This window comes from Trichosurus vulpecula, chromosome 8 (assembly GCF_011100635.1).
Source record: "Trichosurus vulpecula isolate mTriVul1 chromosome 8, mTriVul1.pri, whole genome shotgun sequence".
Taxonomy (NCBI): Eukaryota; Metazoa; Chordata; class Mammalia; order Diprotodontia; family Phalangeridae; genus Trichosurus; species Trichosurus vulpecula.
In genome coordinates this window covers 186,057,193-186,078,792 of record NC_050580.1, presented here as the reverse complement: position 1 = coordinate 186,078,792, position 21,600 = coordinate 186,057,193, and the positions used below count along the sequence as shown (strand labels likewise).

Below are 21,600 nucleotides of genomic sequence, written 5' to 3'. Positions count from 1 at the left end.
TTCACCCTTTTCATTTTTGACACTGGTAATTCGGTTTTCTTTCTCTTTTTAAATCAAATTAATCGAGTTTGCCTATTTTATTGGTTTTATTGGGCATTAATTTACCCTTAGGCATCTCTCTACCACTAAAAGTCTAATGTACTTTTAAGGTATAAAAGCTTAAAATTACAAGGAGACTTTTGGGATAGTATATTTATAGTAGTAAATAACTGGAAATTACAAGGATTTGTTGTTTTTCAGTCATGTCCAACTCTTTGTGACTCCTTTGGAGTCTTTTTTTGGTATTTAGAGTATTATCTCCTTTTACTTTCATTCATGTACTCTCTTCTCCATACAACCTTAGACTATTCAGCATTCTTCAAATATGGCCTGTGATTCCTGCCTTCATGCTATCCCATCTTCCTGAAGTCTCTTCCCCCGATCCCATCTCTGTGGTTGTTGTTCTGTCATTTCAGTCATGTCCAACATTTTGTGACCTCATTTGGGGTTTTCTTGGCAAAGATACTGGAGTGGATTTCCATTTCCTTCTCTAGCTTATTTTACAGATGAGGAAACTGAGGCAAACAGGATTAAGTACCTGGAGTCACACAGCTAGTAAGTGTCTGAGGCTAGATTTGAAATCTTCCTGACTTCAGGCCTGCTGCTTTATCCACTGCACCACCTAGCTGCTCTCACTCCCTCTCTACTTGTAGAAATAATACCCATCCATTAGCCCAATTCCTGATCTGACTTGAAGACATGGACTTTGAAGTGGTTATTTAGACAGTTCAGAGCTGAGGTGAAGCTCTTTCCACAGAGAGATTATTTCTTTCTTATACTTGTAACTTCAGCATTTGTAACCTAGCACAATGACTAGCACATAGGGAGTACTTGATAAATGTTTGTTGATTAAGCGTAAAATAATAATTCAGTAGTCTCACTAGTGCTCCGTGTTTTAATGTTTTAACTATCAGCCTCTAAGAAAAGTGTATCAGGAGTTAGAAGTTACTGAATCATGACTCTTAGTCAACATGTACTTATGAGGTTTTTGAACCATTTTGTTGTATAGTGGAGGAAGTAAGGAGCTGTTCTTTGCCAGCAAAGAAAAGAAATAATACGTATCTTTCAAGTTTGAGCTCAAATGCCACTTTCTCTGTAAAGAATCTGTCCTCAGTAACAATAACTCAAATTCATATATTACCAAGCATATTAATCGTAACAACTATGTAAGGTGAATGATGAAAGTATTATTATTTCCATTTCATAGATGAAGAAACTGAAGTGTCAGAATCACACAACTAGTATCCGGGCCAAAACTTAGACTCAGGTTTTCAACTTCAAAGCTAATGTTTTTTTCCTCTCTCTCTATTGTATTGTATTTGTGAACCTGTCTTATGTCACCTTCTAGATAAGTTCCCTGAGGGTATAGTATACTTGGGTGCAGCCTTTTGACTGAGTCCAAATTTTTGTTCTGTGAAGTTTGGATTCAGTCAAAGGGCTGCACTTGAGGACCTAGAGGGACACACATGGCCTCGAGGCTGAAGATTCCCCACCCCTGGAACTATGTTCACCTGTGTACCTCCCTCAGCCTACCAGCTTGCTTCATATTTACGTGCTCAATAAATGTTTCCTTTCTGTTGAATTTCAATGAATTGAATTGAACTAAACTCGTGTTCTAATAAAAAATAAAATGGACAGATAAATTTAACATTTACATGGGTAAGGACATCATTAGTATCAAAATCTGTATACATGTGATACACAACAGTGCTTGGAAGTACTGGAACGACTTCGAGATATTAAATATTTGTGTATTGATTAAAAAAGCCTTCTTGAAGGAGGAGGGCTTAGAAATGGGTCCTGGGGGCTTTAAGAAATGAATTTCAGTGACGTTGGCTGCCCCCTACATGAGGAATAATCTGTATAGTATGTGGAGAAGAAAGTAAAGTTCCTAGGGATTTTAGAATTTTGGCCTCAGGCAGTATTATAAATTTAAATTCTAGGCCAAGCATTTCTGAAAGATTTCTCTCATCATCCTATCCGCAGAATAAACAGCTCTGTAGTAGCAAAGAGGGGCTCTTTGATTTTGTAAATATATTTCAGTGCACAAGTTGCTTGGGCAGAATTTAAGCTCATGATCTTAGGACTTAAGGAATTAACTTAAGGAAGGTAACTTACTTCTCTGTCCAGCTGATGACTGATTAATGTTCTGGGCAATTAGCAGGAGAACTGTGTGCCTCCTTAGCTAGACAGGTTTTTCTTAGCTAGGCCAAACCTCCCTTCAAAACATCTTCTCGGTCTCCCACAAGGGTGAGTCCGACAGGTTAATGCTGTGTTATTTATAAACACATCACCTCTTGCATCCCACAATGTGTTGTCTCTTATATATTTATTTTTGTATCAAGTGCTCTGTGTCTGACTCCTGTAAATAAGATCTCCCCATTGGCCTGTGTTATGACATTCATTGTTTGGTATTCCTGTCTTCTGTTTCCTCTTGCTCTTCTCTGTTTCAGTCTGAACAGCCCTGGTCATTCTACTCTCTCCTCATATGGGTTCTTTCCATTTCAAATGCCTGATTATTTTTTGCTACCCTTCTCACCAGGCCTTTTAAGTGAGTCTTGTCCTTTACAGAGACTGGGTGACATTAACAGAACTTGACCCAGCATTCCAAGTGTAGGACATATCCTGAATAAAATTCCGAGGTCATTCTACCCCCACCGATGGTTATACCCAGCTGTTCAGAAGCCATTTGCTTTACTAATTCTGTCACATTGCTGGTACAACTCAACCCTTAGTTGACTTGAGTTCACTCTTCACAGCACATGTGCAGATAGATGACATGGCATGGTAGAACAAATCAATAGAAAGTAAAAATAACTTATGGGCACAATCATAGACTTTTAGATCTGGAAGGGACTTTAGAGGTCATATAGTCCAACTCCCTCATTTTGTAGGTGAGGAAAAAGCTAAACATGGAGCAGGTGAATTTCATAGAATCATACCATTTTAGAATTGGAAAAAATCCTGATAGGACATTTATTTTAATTGTTTGCATGTGGTATGAATCCTCTCTGTAATATCATCAAATGACATTCAGCCTTTATTGAACACCCCTAGTGGCAGGGCTAATTCAAGTAGAGGAATGTCAAAAAGGATTGTTGACGGACTTGAACCATTTCGATTAAATACTGAGGTTACTATGTTACACACACACATACACACATATAACTATATATAGGAGAGAGAATATATTTAAAATATATTTTTTAAAGAACAAACTGCACTAAGACATTTGGGACACCATATGTATATATACATACATATTATAGATATATGTGAATATAATATGTATTTAGATAATTTTCAGAGCAAATATCCTACCAGGATTTTGTTTATGCATGTAACTATAAATATTGCACATAAATATTAATAGAATTAATATCATAAGTGTGTCCATGTGTGCCAGGACCAGTCCTCGGCAAAATAACATTTTTTGCCTCTCTCTCTCTCTCTGTAACTCCACTGTCTCTGTCTTTCTTTTATACTCTAGTCCCAGTCATCCCCATTTCCTCCATTACAATCCCAGCTTCCTAGTGGACGTTATCACTCCTATATCCTCACACCGTAGTTAAGAGGCCAGTTTGAAAATATATATATATATATATATATATATATATATATATATGTATGTATGTATATGTATAACTGGGACTTGTGGAGACACTGTTCCTTAACCCAGTGGCACACATCTCTCATGTTAAGAATGCATTCACTGACCTCAGACACTTTGACACATGTACTAGCTGTGTGACCTTGGGCAAGTAACCCCAATTGCCCTGCCAACCAAAAAAAAAAAAGAAAAAAGAAAAAAAAATGCATTCACAGGTAGCAAACCAATGCAGGATATAATTGATCAGGGAAGCTTCTTGTCAGAATATCTGAAATCACACTGAATGGATGACTTATTATACCTGCACTGTGTATTTAATCTTGAGTCCTACAAAGTCAAAGGTCTATAGGACATTGAATAAAATTGGTGAAATAAGTAACTTTTTTTCTCTGGTACCCCTATTACATAGTATTTTCTTAACCTAGGTGGTGCAGTGGATATGGTGCTGGGCCTGGAGTCAGTAAGACTCATTTTCCTGAGCTCACATCTGGCCTCAGACACTTACTAGATGTGTGACCCTGCACAAGTCACTTAACCCTGTTTGCCTCAGTTTCCTCATCTGTAAAATGAGTTGGAGAAGGAAATGGCAAATCACTACAGCATCTTTGCCAAGAAAACCCCAAATGAGGTCACGAAGAGTTGGACATGACCAAAATGACTGAACAAAAACAAATATGTTAAGGAAAAATAAATGCAACATAGCTTTATTTTTTATAATATAACACATTTTCCTAATGTTTTAAGGTTCCCTTAAACAGTTTCCTTATATCAGCCTTGAGGGTAAGTAGTACAGATATTGTCAGTTCTATTTTACAGATGAAGTGACTTGTCCATGATCACACAGCTAAGATTTGTCAGAGCTGGAATTTCAACCCCAATATCCTCATAAAAAAGACAATAGTCTTCTCTCTCTCCCTACCATCTTTCTCTTGTCCTCTGCCATTTCATTCCTTTAAGTACCTCTCTTTCTTTCATCTTTCCATACTACATCCCTCTTTACTGAAGGTGCCTGTCGAAACTGTGTATATTATTCTGACATCCTTTAAGTTTCTACGTTTTTTTTTGCCTGACTGGCGGACGAAGTCCATCTGAACTAATGAAAAATCTGAGTAATACAACATTTTGAAAAGGGGGTTATTCTATTACCGTTGTAATTCTGGGTTCCCGGGCTCCTCTCCAAGAGACTGTTGCTATAGAGATGTCAGATTTCAGATGTGGAAAAAAGACTCTGCCCAGAGTTCACCAGTTCGGTCACCTCACTTTGAACTTTGCTTTGGATGTTTCTGGGAGGAGAAAGTCAGATAATTCATCTTGGGCCAGGAGGGAAGAAGATGAGTGGGTTGGGCAGTACAACTGTTGTAGATGCCTGTGGCTATGCTTCTGTCCTCCGGTAACTTAGTAAGTTGTTGCTGCAGGACAAAACAATTGGAATTGTGAAGAGATTATTTCAAACTGAGTATGTTTATTATTAGATGCTTACTGTACACAAGGCCTGGAAATACTAAAATGATATAGTCTCCGCCTTTGATTTGCTTATGGTCTACTGGGTGAAGCAACTGGTACACGTGAAAGTGAAAACAAAGAATGTACAAAGTAATCATCTCCAAGGTTGTTTTTTTTTCTCCTAGTTCTCAGGCTCTTTGGTGGTTATCTTATTTATAACAAATTCTCTATAGTTGTTAAATATTAAATAAGATAGGGACCGTGTCTTATTCATCTGGCATAGTGTGTAGAGAGGGCAGATAAGAAAGATAGAAGACCAGCTTGGAGTCAGGAAGACCTGAGTTCAAATTTGGCTTCAGACACTTACTAGCTGTATGACCCTGGGCAATCACTTAACTTGTTTGCCTCAGTTTCCTTATCTGTAAAATGAGTTAAAGAAGGAAATGGCAAACGCCTACAGTATCTCTGCCAAGAAAACCCCAAATGAAGTCAAAGTCAGACACAACTGAAATGAATGAACAACAACAAAAGAATGTAAAGAGCCAACCTAGAAGAACTGGGTTCATGTCCCATCTCTGATACATAGAGTTTGTGTGTGTGACTGTGTGCCCAGTGCTCTAGATGTCTCTCTCTCTGACCATAAGTTACAGAAAAGGTGCTGACTTGCCTTGGTAGGGGTAGTTTCCTCACCTGGGAGTCCCCTTTGCAAAGGAAATCACAGGTCTAATGTTTATCTCTATCTCTCCCAGTGCCTAATATAATATACATAGTAAATCAGTGGCTGTTAATGAAATGATGATGATGAAGTAATGACACCAACAATCTCAGTATAAATGATTTCTCTGATCTTTGTCCATAGAATAGTAAGTGGCTTTGCTGAGGTTAGGTGAGTAGGTCTGTGAAAGACTTGAGGTGATCTACAGATGAGATGTTCAAAGATTTGTTTTGTTCTGTCATTAAGAAGCAGGTGCCTCACTAGCTTCCTGATTCTATTTTTAACATATTAATTCGCTCCTCAAGAAAAACCTAAGTACACAATTTAAAAACTATCATCCCTAAAGACACAGGGAATAGGAGGAAACAACCTCAATTAGGTTCTGAGGGCTTCTTTTTCTATTGCTAAGTAGTAGACAAGTAGCTGGATTCTGTTTCAGAAGCAAAAACCAGATTTCTCTTTTCTCCAGGCCAGCTCCAGTGCCCCTACCCTTCCTTGCTTGCCTCTTCTTCCTACTCCCTATTCCCCCAGCTCAATCATCCTACAAGGGATCCTTAGAATTATAACATGTTAGTTCTTAAAGGAACCTTAGAAATTATCTAGTCCTTTATTTCACAAATGAGGAGAGTAATACCCCAAAAGAGAAAGTGACTTTCCTGATTTCAGCGACCTTCACAACAAAGAAGCCACCTAGTGGACTCCTCTGCCATATTCTTGCTTTTTTAAAGTGTCTGGCACACAAAAGTCATTTTAAAATACTTGTTGGATTGAATTGAACCGAAAGACGAGAGGACATCTTTTGTTGTTTTTGTTGTGGTTGTAGTTGTTGTTATTCTTGGTTGGGGGGAAGAAATAGAAAAGGAAGCAATATGGTACCATGGAAAGATCACTCACTTTGGAGCCGCAGGACCTGGGTTCAAATCCTGTCTCTGATTCTTAATGCCTGTCTGATGTTGGCATGTCATTTATCCTATCTCTATTTCTTCATCTATAAAATGTGGGTGGGTTGACCTACATGGTGTTTGTGGTCCTTTCCAGGTTCTAGATCTACGATCCTATGTGTAGTTATTTTCAGCACTCCAGAAAACTGTCTTATAACGGCCTTTGCAATGATTATGGAAGGGGTGATTCTGGGTACAGAGGTTGTTAAGGTCCCTAGGAAGAGATTTAAGATTACAGCTCTCTTCCCAGCCAGTAACTTGGTGTCTTTCTTTAGTAAACAATATAATGCTTGGCTGGCTAAACCCCACTGCCTAAAGCAGATAATTTTATTTGAAAGAGAAAGGAAGAAATATTTAATGAAGTCTCACAAGGGTTTGGACTTTGAAGGAATTGTTCTCTATCTCAGTAAAAATATGCAAAACCATCAAAAATGACTTCTATAGATTAAAGATATAATTCTTAACAGTAACCCTAAAGGCAAAAAAGCAAAGCATTACTGCAGAGACAATAAAACCAGATTGCCAGCCTGTTCTAAACCCAGCTGGGCCTCCATTGTGGCCACCATAGGAAAAGACCTAAAGGGAAAGAGAAAAGAGTGCTCCTACCAACTTCTTCCAGGAAGTAATGAAGGGTAGAGCTTCTGCCTGCCAGGAAGGGAGGAAAGAGAGAGGGATTGGAAAGATCACTTCTGGCTAATCAACTAAATTGTGTCGGGGTAGTAAATATCTTCCTCCTTGTCTCTATAACTTGTTTCTCTTCCTAAGAATTGAAGATATATGATACCTCTGCGTTCTAATCTCTGCACCATATCTGAGGGCTGGAAGAAGTGTTGTCCTTTTATAAGTAAATCCTGAATAAAGAGAAGTCATTAAACTGCAGAAAGCCACCTCCTCACTGTGACTGGATGGAACATGCCTCATTCCTGCCAATTCTCTAGAGACCAGTTGTTCCAGCTACAACTGAGTGGGTGAAGGCCAAGCTATTACACCTCTCATTTGAAATAGCTAGAAGATATATGAAAATACTCAAGTGGATCTGGAATCTCAATTCAGTAGTTCAGTACACAGTGAAGATGGCAGTCCCTTCATGCCTATTCATCTGTGTAGATTTTGTACTTTTCGAAGGAGGTGCACCAAGCATACTAGAGGCCTTCCTGGATTTCTCCTGATACGGATAGGGTACCTGTTGAGCTGTCAGGCTGTCAGCCTGTTCCTTGCCCTCAAACATATACCAGCCCAACTGTTCATCCCATCATACCCTCCTTGATGATACATCTATTACTCCCATTCTTCATCAAAGTTCTTCGTTGTTTCTGGTCTTACAGCCTACCAGCACAAGCAGTTAGAAGGCATAACAGTTGACAGTTATGACATTGCCAAAGACAGCTTTGTAGTTAGGTTCCTAACAGTTGCCATCATTCTACCACAATTGCAGGCCTCTACCAACTAACCTGGGTCATACCAACTTTAGTTGTAATATCATAGAAACTTTCCAACTGATCTTCCTATCTCTAGTCTTAACCTCCCAACCTTACTTTGGCTCCAAACCATTTGTACATTCCTTTCAGACTGTCCTAGAACAGCATTTTCATTACTTCATTCCCATGTTGATGGTCTACCATCACTCCCTACTGATTATCCCACGAAGTTCAAACGTTTTAGCCAGACATTTAATGTCTTCATAATTTGGTGGGGACCTTACCCAACCAAACTTCTTGCATTACTTCCCTAAATGAAAATGTTTCACTTTAGTCAATTTCCCCACTGTTCCCTATTACCTGCTTTGCTCATACTCAGCTCTATGCTTTTGCTAATGCTATCCTCTTTTCATGGAATGTTTTTTTCTCCTCTTCTCCTCTTATCCAAATTCTATGTATCTTTCAATGTTCAAACTCAAATCTCAGCTCTTCCGTGCAGCCTTCTGACTATTATACCCCATTTGCTTCTTTATTAGGCATTAAATTTTTCATATGATTAATATTTGCTTCTCTAATTAGATCATAAGCTCCTTGAAGGAAAGAACCATGCCTTCACCACTATTCTATTGGTACTAGAACTGAATTGGCAACACTTTGTTTGAGACCAGGAAAGGGGAAGGCAAACAGAGCATGCTTTAACGATAGGCAAAACATCAATTGCTGGACTTGGCCATTTGGTAGCAGAAGGTTCAACAGTGGGCAGCAGGGAAATATTCTTATAGCTAATATAGAGCAATACAGCAGAAGAATCTGGCTGCAGCAGACATTAAGTAGAATAGACAAAACAAGGACCCATTCGTGTCTAAGGCAGACAAAGAACAAGACGAGGATGCAGTTCTAGAAATGAGATACATGGTCAAAACAAGGAGGACTCAACAGCAAAGTTGATTTCATGCTAGGACTTAGAGAGATGGATCTAGGAACCCTTGTATTTCCCCTGCCTAGGAGCTGAGTTGGTTTCAATATTGGGATTAATCTTGGTGTCTGGGGAAAGGCTGATCTGCAGTTGTAGAGACTGAATTGCTGTAGTTGTGTGAAGCCAGAGGAGTCAGAATCATAGAATCTTAGGATCTTAAGAGCTGGAAAGAACCTTACAAGTTAGCCAGTCCCAATACCCTATCCAATGTGTAAATTATCTATTCAGCATTCCTGATAAGTAATAATGTAGCCTCTGCTTTAATTCATCCAGTAATGGGGTGCTCACTAGCTCATCAGGCAGGCCATTCCATTTTTACACTTCTCTAGTTGCTAGAAGCAGTGTGGTAGAAGCTAGAAGCTGAGGTTTGGGCTCATATCCTGCCTCTTAACGTTTACTAGCTGTACAAATGTAGGCAAATCACCTAACTTGTCTGAGCCTCAGTTTCATATAGAAAAGGGGGATAATACATTGGGACATTGTGGTTATGAAATTTGATGATGGATATGAAGTGCTTTTAAATCTTAAAGTGCTTTGTAAATGTCAGGTATTATGATTATACATCCCATTAAACCACAATCTTCCTCCCTCTAACTTCTGCCACATGGTCCTGCTTCTGCCAGCTGGAGCAAGTCTATTTACTATTCCCTTTCAAATTCTTAACTACATCTATCTTGTAGATGAACTAAACCTTCTTTTTTCCAAGCTAAACATCCTCACTTCCTTCATCATTTTCCCACATAACATGGTTTCAAATCCCCTCATCATCCTGGAACCCTCCTGTCCCCATGTGACTAGTATAGTGGTGAGAACATAGTAGACCTTCAGTGAGTGCTTGTTGACTAAGAAACAGATTGATTTCCTTCCAGATGTTTAGTGGTGGTGTTTGGAGGTTTTTTTGGGGTGGGGAGGCATAGTGGCGGCAGCTTTGTGCTTACCCACCCATAGATTTGTACATCTTTCTCATTAGGACAAACATACAGCTGCAAGATAGTTGGCTAGAGATAAGAATGAATTCTGCATAAATGATGAAAAAGTATTTATTAAATGTTTACTATGTGCTAAGCACTGTGCACTGTGCGGAAGTAATTTGCAATAGGGAGACAGACCTTGCCCTCAAGGAATTTACATTTTAATAGGGAGAGACAATACATATAGAAGAGTGGTGGACAGAGAAGGATATTTTGGTTTGGAAAGTCATAGATATGGCATACAATCTCGATTTGATTATGGTTCCAGAGCTAGAAGAGGAGAGGAGAGGATATTGTACATTGCCACAGGCAAGAAGATAGCTGGGATATAAAGTGTTAGATCTAGATATTGTGAGGCATTCCTCAATTAGAACAATGCAAGACCCAGGATGGTCATTCTAGAACTGAAAGATAGAATCCCCCCACCATGGTGTAGGGAATTAACAACTGTCTTCAAATTCAAGAAAACTTGGTTTCTAGTTCTATCTTTGACACTAGCTACTTGACCCTTTCAGAGCTCTACCCATCGAAACAGATGGCCCGTGACAGTCCTGAATGGGTCCCAAATCAGGTTAAAATGTAGCTCCTATTTGATTTTAATGTGTTGCTGTATGAATAAAAAAAAGAAATATATAAACATATATGCTTTTCTAAGTCAGTATACAGCCCACAGGTATAGTTTAGTGATCCCCATTTCTATTTGAGTTTGACTTCATTACTCTAGGCAGTTTTGCAGAGATGGGGCCAGCCTGCAATGGTAGAAGGTGTTTTCTCCTCATGAGTTCCCTCTACCAATGAAATCACAAGCCCAGTCCCTATCCCTATCCCCATCCTTTGAGGCATAATTTCTGGTCCAGAGGACATAGTGGCAGGGCTATAGGAAACAACATATAAAATGAAAATACATTTCATTGAGGGGTCTTTAGATGCTCTTCTTGCTGCCTAACCTCCCTCCTGCACATACATTTCAGGGAATTGAGAATGTAGAGTCAGGACAAAGCAAGATCTCTGGAATGTGATTCTGAGTGCTATCCTACAATTCCAAGAGATTTACTGTTTATTCATGGTGGTACACTAGGGCCTCTTCCCATGTAAGTCTCCAGGTATTTTCAGATATCACCACTGTAAATACTTCAAGGTCTTTGCCCATGGCAATCTTCCAATACTTGTTTAAAATGCTCTAATGTGTTTTTGATTGCATATTACTTACTAACAAGCATTACAATGCTCATTTTTAATGCGGACCTACAACAATTAGAATTTCCTGCTATCTAATAATGGCTTCAAAGTAATTTAACTTAGGGCCTTTGGAAATGATGACCATAGAGAAAACAAAAGGCAGAGCCTTGAATAATGTGTTTCACAATCTGGCAATTTAAATGAAAGTGCATTGTGTTTCAGGTTTATGTAGAGCTCAGAACAGGCAGAGCTGGCAAACACATAGGTTAGTATCTAAGCAAACAATCACCTGTGATTTGTTTGGTGCTAAATTAGCAGTGGTGTTATCAGTCACTTACAGAGAAAAGTACATTGTGAAGCACCCTAATGGCTTAATTTATGAGCTATTTAAGTGGTATGTGGTGCTGAAAATGCACTGTTTCATTAAAGAAATAGCTCATAGTTCTTACATAACAACTTTTTAAAAGTGCAACACACAGCTCAATAGATTCTGACAACTGTTTCCTGGCAGGTGACTTGGTCCCATACAGGGTCAATTTTAAATTCCCAAAGCCTTAATACATTGTCCCTTAGGGTTTTTGTTTGTTTCTTCTCAAGTAAGTCCAAGTCAAGTAAGAAGGGTAAAACCAATTCTTTATATTGTGTGGTAAGAAGACATAGAGCACACAGGAATAACTGCCAGTCATAGATAATATAATACTTTAGTCCCAGGTTATAATTGTCACTGATAGATTCCATCAACCCTCTTACTAAGCTTTGTGACAGAGCTGCCCTAAGGAAGCAAAATTAATTGATTTAAATTAGTCCCTTTTTTGTTGCCTTTTCTAATCCATAATAGAATGGCAAGTACGCAACAAAGATTTTTTTAAGGAGGAAAAGAAAGAGTATAGCTAATCTATGTAGAAAATCAGCTTCTGAATAATAGATAGAATTTATATCATGTTATAAGCTTTGTGTGTGTGTATGTGTGTGTATGTACATTTATATGTATTTAATGTATTTATATGTATAAATATATATTGTGCACATTTATGTATGGAATTATCATGTGGATCAAGTGAGATAATGCATATGTGTGCATATCATATACGCATGTATATATAATATGCATGTGCTTATTATATACATTTATATAATTTGCATATATGTATTATCTCTGATTTTATATGTACGTATTACACACTATTATTATCATTCCCATTTTAGAAATGAAATAACAAATTTAGACAAGTTTATCTTTTTACCCAGGGTCACACAGCTAGCTATTTTAGGCAAGGTCTGAACTCAAGTCTTCCTAACTCCAGGTCTAGCACTCTATCTACTGCGCAACTTAACTGCCTATCAATGACTAAATGTTAACTATAGCAATCTTCCCAGCTTGATTGGCATGTAATTGCCACTGCCCTGAAATTCTAGCTCCATTAGAATGAATCATACTGGACCTTGCTCCCTCATCCCCTTTAATTATGTGCCTCCACTCCATCAGCGATTGGAATGAGTCATCATGGAAATACATAAACTTGTTTTGAATGATCTTTTTTTAAAAAAGTTAAGCAACTTCAATGAATATTTATTAAGCACCAACTACCTGCAAAGCATTATGTTAGTTTCTAAAGCTAGAAGACAAAAGTTAATCAGAATCTTCAAGGATCTTATATTCTATTTGGTGGAAGCACTATTTATTCTAGCTAGCTAGCTAGCCAGCTAGTTAGCTATCTGTCTGTCTGTCAATACACACAAATGGGTAAATACAAAATGATTCACGGTTGGGAGGGGGGAACACTTGAGGACTGGGAAGGCTTTAGCAAGCAAGTAGCCAGTGAGGAGAGTTCTGGAGAAAGATAGCAAGATAAATACTCTTAGGGGCAGAAGTAAAGAGGCAGTGAATTGCAAATATGTCAGACCATTTTGCAAATGCACAGTAGTCCAATTCATTGCATTATAGTATGTGAAGGGAAATAATATTAAATGAGTCTTGAAAGAGAGGTTGGAGCCATATTTTGGGGGTGGAGAGGGGGAGAAGGTTTAGACACCAGACCAAGAAATTTCTAATTTTTATTAGAAGCAATAGAGAACTACTGAGCTGGGGAATGACAGTCAATCAGATCTCTGTCTTGGGAAGATTATTTTCCCAACTGTTTGGAGAATGGATTAGAGAGATAAGACACCAGAAGCAGGGAGACCAATTAGGGGACTGTTACAATAATCTTAGTGAGAGGTGATGGGAGCCTGAACTAGGGTGGTGGGCATGTGAAAATAGAAAGAGATGAATTTGAGAGATGCCGTAAAGGTAGAATGCACAAGATTTGGCAAGTAATTGAAAATGGGGAAGTGATGAGAGGCACAAGAGAGATTCAAGAATGATGCATTAGAAACTTGAGTGACTATAAGGATGGTGGTACTTTCAATAGCAATAGGAAAGTGAGGAGGAAGGGCAGGTTTAGGGGAAAAGATGATCAGTTCTGATATGGACAGATTAAGTTTAAGATGTCAATAGGCATATCCTGATGTAGCTGTCCAGCAATATGATATTCAGATGGAAATATTTAGCAAGAGAGATTAGGGATGGATATCTAAATTTGGGGGGTCAGCTGCGTAGAGAAAATAATTGAACTTGTAAGAGTTGAGAAGATTACTGAGAGGGAATGGAGAGAGAAGAGTGCCCAGGTCAGACTTTTGGTAGACACTCATGCTTAGGAGGCAGGAAAGGGATGATGGTCCAGAAAAATCAACTGAGAAGGAATGGCCAGAGACAGGAAAGAAGAAAACCAGGAGAATGATATGTCCCAAAAACCAAGGAAAGAGACAATATCCAGCAGGAGGGAGTGGAAGTGACAAATGTTCTCCGAAGTTTAGTTTCTCTAACTGTAATGTAAAGAGCTTTCATTGTATATAGACTAGAATCTCTATTGCTTTTAACAAAAAATTAGAGATTTCCCAGCCTGGTGTTTAAATCTTCTTCCCCCCTTTGCTGAAGTTTCTTTTTAGAATAAGACTTATTCTAAACCTTAGGTATTTCTGGAACCCTTAGAATAGTATTTTCCAACCTTTGGTTGGGGCGGGGCAGGGAGGGGGGCGCGGTATGTCTGTAACTGACTGATTGCCTGACTCGCTAGGCAGGACATACTAGAGAAAGTCCATCCTCCTGCCCAGCCATGTTGTCTACAGCCATTTCTGGAACTGCTGTTTCCCTTTAAGAAGGATCTGGAGATCACCCAGAGCCTTCCAAAGGATGTGCCCTGCCTGGCTTATTATACTGCCCACTTTGGACCCTACTTTTGACCTATTAATGTTTTTTCAGGCCTCTACTTAATTCCTAAGCTGTGTGACTCTCTGCCCTTGAATTCCATCATTTTATTGCTATTCCCAGCATGGGATTTGGTTTACAAATATACCACTTTCCTCAAACCTCACTCTGATGAAAATGTAGTATTTATCATCTCTGCCTTGTATAGGTCCATCCATTACCCTTAGACTTAACAGACGTGGTATCTACTCTCTCACTGAAGGCAAATCCCTACCATAGAATCCCTGCATCTGACCTTGTTATTCACTAGCCAGTCTGTCTGTCCTTGAACCACAAGTACCATGTCCCTTAAAGCTACAATCAATTCAATGGAAGGCATTTTGCTCCCTCATGGCTTGGACACATCCTGTGGCTGGGCTGGGTCTATCTGCCCCTCTATACCATACCCACCATATTTTATTTACACATTCACACACATGTAGTAGCAGTGTTAAGCTTAATAGCCACGTAAAGACTTATGGAATACCTTATGTATAAGTATGTACATATATGCAATACACATATGTATGTATATATTGATATGTATATATGCAGAGATGCACACTCATTGTCCTATCTTAGTGCAATTTTAAGCTTCATTAGCTGCTCAGACTTTTGGGACACACTGTATATATGTATGGATGCATGTATATATGCACATAAGAGACAAGAAAGTCATTATAGCTTAGTGGATAGAAAATCAGCCTTGGAGTCATGCAGACCAGAATTCTAAGCCCACTTCTGACGCATACTAGCTGTGTGACTCTGGGCAAGTCATTTAATTTTTCAGTGCCTCAGGCAACTTTCTAAGATAATAAGTTGCAAAGTATAAGTAGATCTCTGTTGGTAGAGAAAATTACTTCCACTGGAAGTTCCTTATATCAGTATGACCATAAATCTGGATATATATTTACATATATATACACACACATATTATACATATATATATATATATATATATATCCATACAAACACACATACATCCAGTTTTTCCTCTCCCCTCTCAACCAGTCACTACTACCTCCAACCCACCCCTCCCCCCATCCTTTAATCAAGCAGTATCACAGGATAGTAAGGATGCCTGAGACATGAGACATTCAAGATGTTTACTTAAAGAGCCCAAGTGCTAGAATATACTGAATGGAAACCAAAGATACAGAGCACCCAGGGTTTACCTACAGTTTGGCTTGGGACCAGATCATCCAGGGGAAGACTATTTTCTGACCTGGAATCTAGGAGGTGGCTAGGGCTGAGCATGTATATAGAAGAGCAGACCCATGTAGGTTGATGGAAGGAGTCCTGCAACGTCACATCTCTCCCCTCAAAGTAGCCTCATTGACTTGCCATTCTGCTGCTATCCTCATCTACTGGATCTGATATTCTCATCATCAGAATCATTCCTTTGGTTTAGACAACAAAGGTTGGTCTTCCAGAAGTCTCTAGTAAAATGCAAATATGAAATATAGGAAGGAAGAAATATGCAAATATGAAATATAGGAAGGAAGAAAAGGTCTAGCGATCTCCCTTAGACTTTTCCTGTTAGTCCACAAGCCAACAGAGTTTATCCAGCTTAACTAATTTCATTCTAGAAGGTAATCTGGTTTTAGAGGATCATATAAAGGGAAGATAAATAGATAAATTTCACTGGAGAAGAGAAGGGAGGGAACATGGCACTGACAAGCCATGGGGCATTGACTGCAGAGAGCAGGCATCAGACAATGGGGTGTCTAGGTAGTGTTGATGGGGAGAAAGACTGCCAAAAGAAAATTTTCAAAGGAAAAGGTTCTAAGAGAGGGGAGACTGCTGAAAGGCATAATAATAATGCTGGTAAGATAATGATTCAAGATCACAGGAAGCATCAAGGGAGGGGTGCCTTGCTAAGGATAAATTTTGCCTACTTAATAATTTTTGCCTAGGACTAACCCTGACTTAAGGAAAACTACATTAGAGTATCAGGAGTGAGGAGATTGTATGGGTCAAGGGGATCCTACCTAGTAGTTTATTAAACCTTCACAGATGGCCACCACCTGGAATACCTGCCCTTTGAGGCAATTTCAGACTGGAGTGGGTGGCCTAGCCTGTTCAAAGCATTGAAAGCAAATGAACCTATTAAATTTTGGCACATTCTCCTAGAGTGGGAAGATAACCCCCATTATTGGAGGTATTTTGTAAAAGAAACAGAATCATTGAGTGATTCACAAGATGCTCTTAGATTATCTTGGGGGAAGCAGAATAAGCACCAAAGGCTTCCTGCCCTCCCCAAGGTCCCACTTTCACAGGTTAATTATGATGGCTGGTTTTTGAAACACCTGTGTGAAGCACCTATTCTTTGAACATGCTGCTTTTCTTTCTGTCATATTTTTTTTTACCTAATTGTTGAGAATGACTTCCTTATCATGTTGTTACTCACAAACTCATGCATTTGTTTTTGTTTGGATGCTGTATTTAAAATCAATTCCAGTTTTTAGGTGAACAGGGATGGACTGGTGCACCTCCCACAGAGTGGGTCATGTATTCCAGTCCCTTTCTATGGGGGATGTACTCTGGTCCCTTGCTTAAAGTCCAAGGGAGAATTGGGCTAGTGTTAGGTCCACATCTAGAGAAAGAGAGATGGGGTAGAGCTTTTCTGTAGCTCTTATATTCTATGGAGGCGTTAAGATTCCTCCACATGAGTCTGTTCCCCATGAGGCTCAGTGAACAATCTTCTTTGATACAATTGCCAGGCACAAGGACACACAGGGACCAATCAGGAGCTTCTCTGTCATCTAAGTAAAGTGAGATCCTCAGGGAGCCAATTTTTATCCCCATGGAGACAGAGCAGGGGTCCCATGAAATTGCAACTATTAATTACGCAAGATTTTTTTCTTTCATTTTTTTCCTTCTAATTAAAAAAAACCCTAATCACAAGGGGCAACAATCTCCTTCTACTGCTTTGTTTTCCCTGTAACTTCCAAAAGCCACATTAAGGCCTGTTCCATCAATAAAAGAATCACTGGTGCTGCAAAAACCCATTTTATGAGCTCAAAGTGAATTGTATTCAAAATATAATAAGCAGAAATCTTATAGTAACATCATACATTGGAACATTTTCGAATTGTCTCAGAGAATGACATAATGATCTAAGACCCTCCCTGGAACTTAAACGTGACAACTCAGCAGGAGACATATTTTGGTTATGTTCTGTCAGCAACTGCCAGGGAAGACCTCACTGTGTTTGTAATATGGACTTTATGCCCTACAGATCATCTCCCTTATCCCGCACAGGTGGGACAGTAAGGTAAAAAAACAAACAAAACCTACCTGTCCTCCTTTAATTCAAACAATAGTGTCATGCTTTCTGGAGATAACTAGACATCAGGGTAGCTGTTATTGAAGGAAATCTGCTGCAATCTGCTTTTTCCTTGTATCTGGTAGATGATTTAGTGACTTAAAGGAAGCAAGGAAAAGCACTGGGTCAGAGGCAGATATGAAGGTAATGAAGTAAGGCCTGAAAGAGATCAAGACCTGCCTGAAGGAAGTGAGTCTGTGGGCAAATAAGACTTTATTAAAAGATGATCTCTGGCCCAGGTCTCATCCAGCCAAAGGGGCTTACCACTACCGTGTTATTCCAGAATTCTTAGCAAGTATAGGAAATGCCGATAGAATCAGCAGTGTCCCTGAATGCCCTGGAGAAGAAATGGGGGAATAGTGTGAAGGGCAATGGATTTTAGTGGGCGGACTTGGCCTCAAAATCTTGGCTTGATGTGTTACCAGCTGTATGATCTTGGGAAAGTTTCTTAACTAATGTGAAGCTCAGTTTCCTTATCTATAATATGCAGATATTAATACTTCCAATACTTACATTATAGGTTCCTTACAGATTTCAAATGAGATAATGTATGTAAAATGCTTTCAGATCATAGAGTACTATATACATGTAAACTATTACTAAAATTATTGTCATTTGCTTCTTACATTTAATCCTTCTAGCCTTGCTAGGCCATTTTTTGGGACAACAAATGATAATCTTCACATCCTGGAATTGGCCTTATCTAGAGTCAATGTAGGATACATTACTCCATTCATCTATCTACTATCCTGAAGATTTTGGATAGGGCAGATTCTTGTATACTTATTTGGTTTCACTGCAGAGATGGCAAGGTCGGTCTTCCCAAAGAATGGAATTGGTAGTCACAGAATCTTAGAGCTGGAGGGGCTATGAGAAGTGATATAGTGCAGCCTGTATGGTAGCAAGATTTGCTAGTACATCCACTGATAAGTGGTCATCCAATCTCCACTTGAATACCTCCAGTGATGAGGAACACACTATCTAACACACTAAGGCTTTCCCTTCGTTATAGCCAAAATAGGCTTTTGTACAATTTTGACCCATTACTCTTAGCTCTTCCCTCTGTGGCCAAGCAGCCCAATAATTCCTCTAAGGTAGCTAAGTGGTGCTGTAGATAGAATGCTGGGGTTAGAATCAGGAAGACCTGAATTAAAATTCTGACTCACATCCTAGTGTGTGACTCTGGTCAAATCACTTAACCTCTTTGATCCCCAGTAGATAGGATTCCATTTTCCAATGTTCTTCTTTAAATATAATGCTCAGAATGAAATACAATATCCTTGATGTGTTCTAAAGGCAGAGTAGTGCACCATATAACCTTCCGGGTTGTATATAGTATCCTTATTAATGCAGGTTAATTGCCTTAGCCTTTTTTGGTGCTTTACAATACTGTTGTCTCATATTGAACTTGCAGTATTATCTTCTTTGTAGAATTGCTATTTAGCTATCCTTCCTCCCACTGACTACAATTTACTTGCTGAACCCAAGTTTAGGACTTTACATTTATCAGTATGGAATTTCACCCTATTAGATTGGGCCAATTGTTCCAGCCAGAAAAAAAGCTTATGGATCATCTGTCTTCCAGTGAGTTAGCTGTCTTTTGCAGGGGTATACCACCCACAAATGTGATAAACATACTATTTGTCGCATCTTCTAGTTTGCTGATTTAAAAAAAATGTTAAGCAGAAAATGGCTAAGGAAAGAACATCCCTTTAGAGATTCTCTCCTAATCAGCATTAATCTACTAAATTGTTCTGATCATTCAACCTAGTATAAATCCAGATAACTAACTACTGTCCATCACTCATCTCTCCATCAACAAATCTAGAGAGATTATTACAAAGTCCTTATATGTAGACTCTTTACTGCATTATTTTTAAAATTATCAGTATCTTTTTGTTTTTAACAAAATCTTTTAACATAACCTTTTTTCTGACTATATCCTCTCTATATATTTATATATATATATATATATATATATACACATACATACACACACACACACACACACACACACATATATATATATATACAGAGAGAGAGAGGAAAAAGGCTATTCAGCAAAACCAACCAACATATCAACAATATGACTATGTATGCAATATTCTGTAGACTATTTCTGCAGAACTGCTCTGATCTATCAGTCTAGAAACCATGTTAAAACAGGAAATGAGGCTAATCTGTCATGACGTGTCCTTGATGAATACATGTTTATCACAGGCACTTCCCTTTCTAAGCGCTTATAAACCGTCCTTTTAATAGTGCATTATTGAATTTTGCCAGGAATAAGAGTCAAACTCACTAGCCTTTAGTTGGATGAATCCACTGTCTATTTTTTTAAACACATACACACATCTCTCACAGGTTTATTTTTTAGAAGAGAAACAATTTTAAGGTGAAGAATGATGATGCATAGCAGAGGTGTCAAACATATTGCCAGGAACAGATTAAAATGGAAGTGGGAAATACTTAACAAAAATAAATAAAAATACAACAAAACATAGATAATATAATTTGCAGTTTTCTAGGTCAATATTTAGCCCATGGAGATCCCTAAGTCCACACCCATCTTCTATTTGAGTTTGATACCATTTATTATTTAGAATAGAAAATCAACGCGAATATAAACTGTTTTGCTAATTGTTTTAGATGCACAATAAACTAGAACATAGGGTGCTCTATAAAAGAACAAAACAATAAAGCCTTAAATATTACGGTATTTCCATGGCAAGGATGAAGATTTTAGTATGTAATATTTGGAATTTAGGCTGCCTTCCTTGTTAGTGGTAAGGATTACTGGGTAGGTAGCATAGCCCATGCTCTAAGTAGACTTGAACAAAAGAATGACAACTTGGTCTGTGTAGGAGTCGGAGTGCTTAGTCTCATGCTTTATATAATTGCCCAAAGTTCCTCCCCATAATGCAATGCAATGTGTAGTTTGTACTTCTTGTCAAACTCCTTCTTGATGTAGTTAGCTATGTCTTCTAATGTCATACTTTAGTAGGGCCTGAGCAGTACATTCCATAGAGTCCTAATAAATCTCCTCTGATATATACATAGTTTTTATTATGGCCCTGCAGTCCTACATGGTTACCTGAGGACAGGGGAGCTGGTGGATTCCACCTATCCCAGTAGGAAGGACTAGAGGAGGCAAGGTTTGGGCACTCCAGCCTTGCTGATCTTGCTGCTGAAATGGTATTTAATTGATAGGCATCTTTCTTCCCATTTTGAAAAATGAGGTTCCAATTTGCATATTCCGAGCCCTACAATGTCTCTCTTCTTTTTCATGATTTTGCAAATCATGACTTTTTCACTGCCAGCAGCTCGGGAACTACATCTGCAATTTCCTTTCAAGCTCTGGTTTGCAGTTTTCCCACAGTTGGTGATCTGAACTCAGTGATGCCTACTAAGTGTTCTCTTTACCATTTTCTATCAAATCCCTGTTAATCATTTGTTTCCTGTCCTCCCAGCCTGAAAAACATTTACTATTGGAGGAAACATATGCAAAAAAGGAGTTGAGTACTTCTGCTTTCTTGCCTTTTGTTATCTTCCCTTCTACCCTAAGCAGCAGACGGCTTTAATTTTTTTCTCTTCTTTTGCCTCCAACATAGCTAAAAAGTATGTTGTTTTAATTATTCAAATTGACTGTTAGCTGTTTTGAGTCTCAGTTTGTTTTAAAGTTGATATTTATTTC

General features: G+C 38.6%; 1 pseudogene; it reads right to left on the bottom strand.

Annotated features, from left to right (window-relative positions):
• Window positions 1-20,727: 20,727 nt before the first annotated feature.
• LOC118829807 lies at window positions 20,728-20,994 on the bottom strand (annotated as a pseudogene).
• Between the last annotated feature and the right edge of the window lie 606 nt (window positions 20,995-21,600).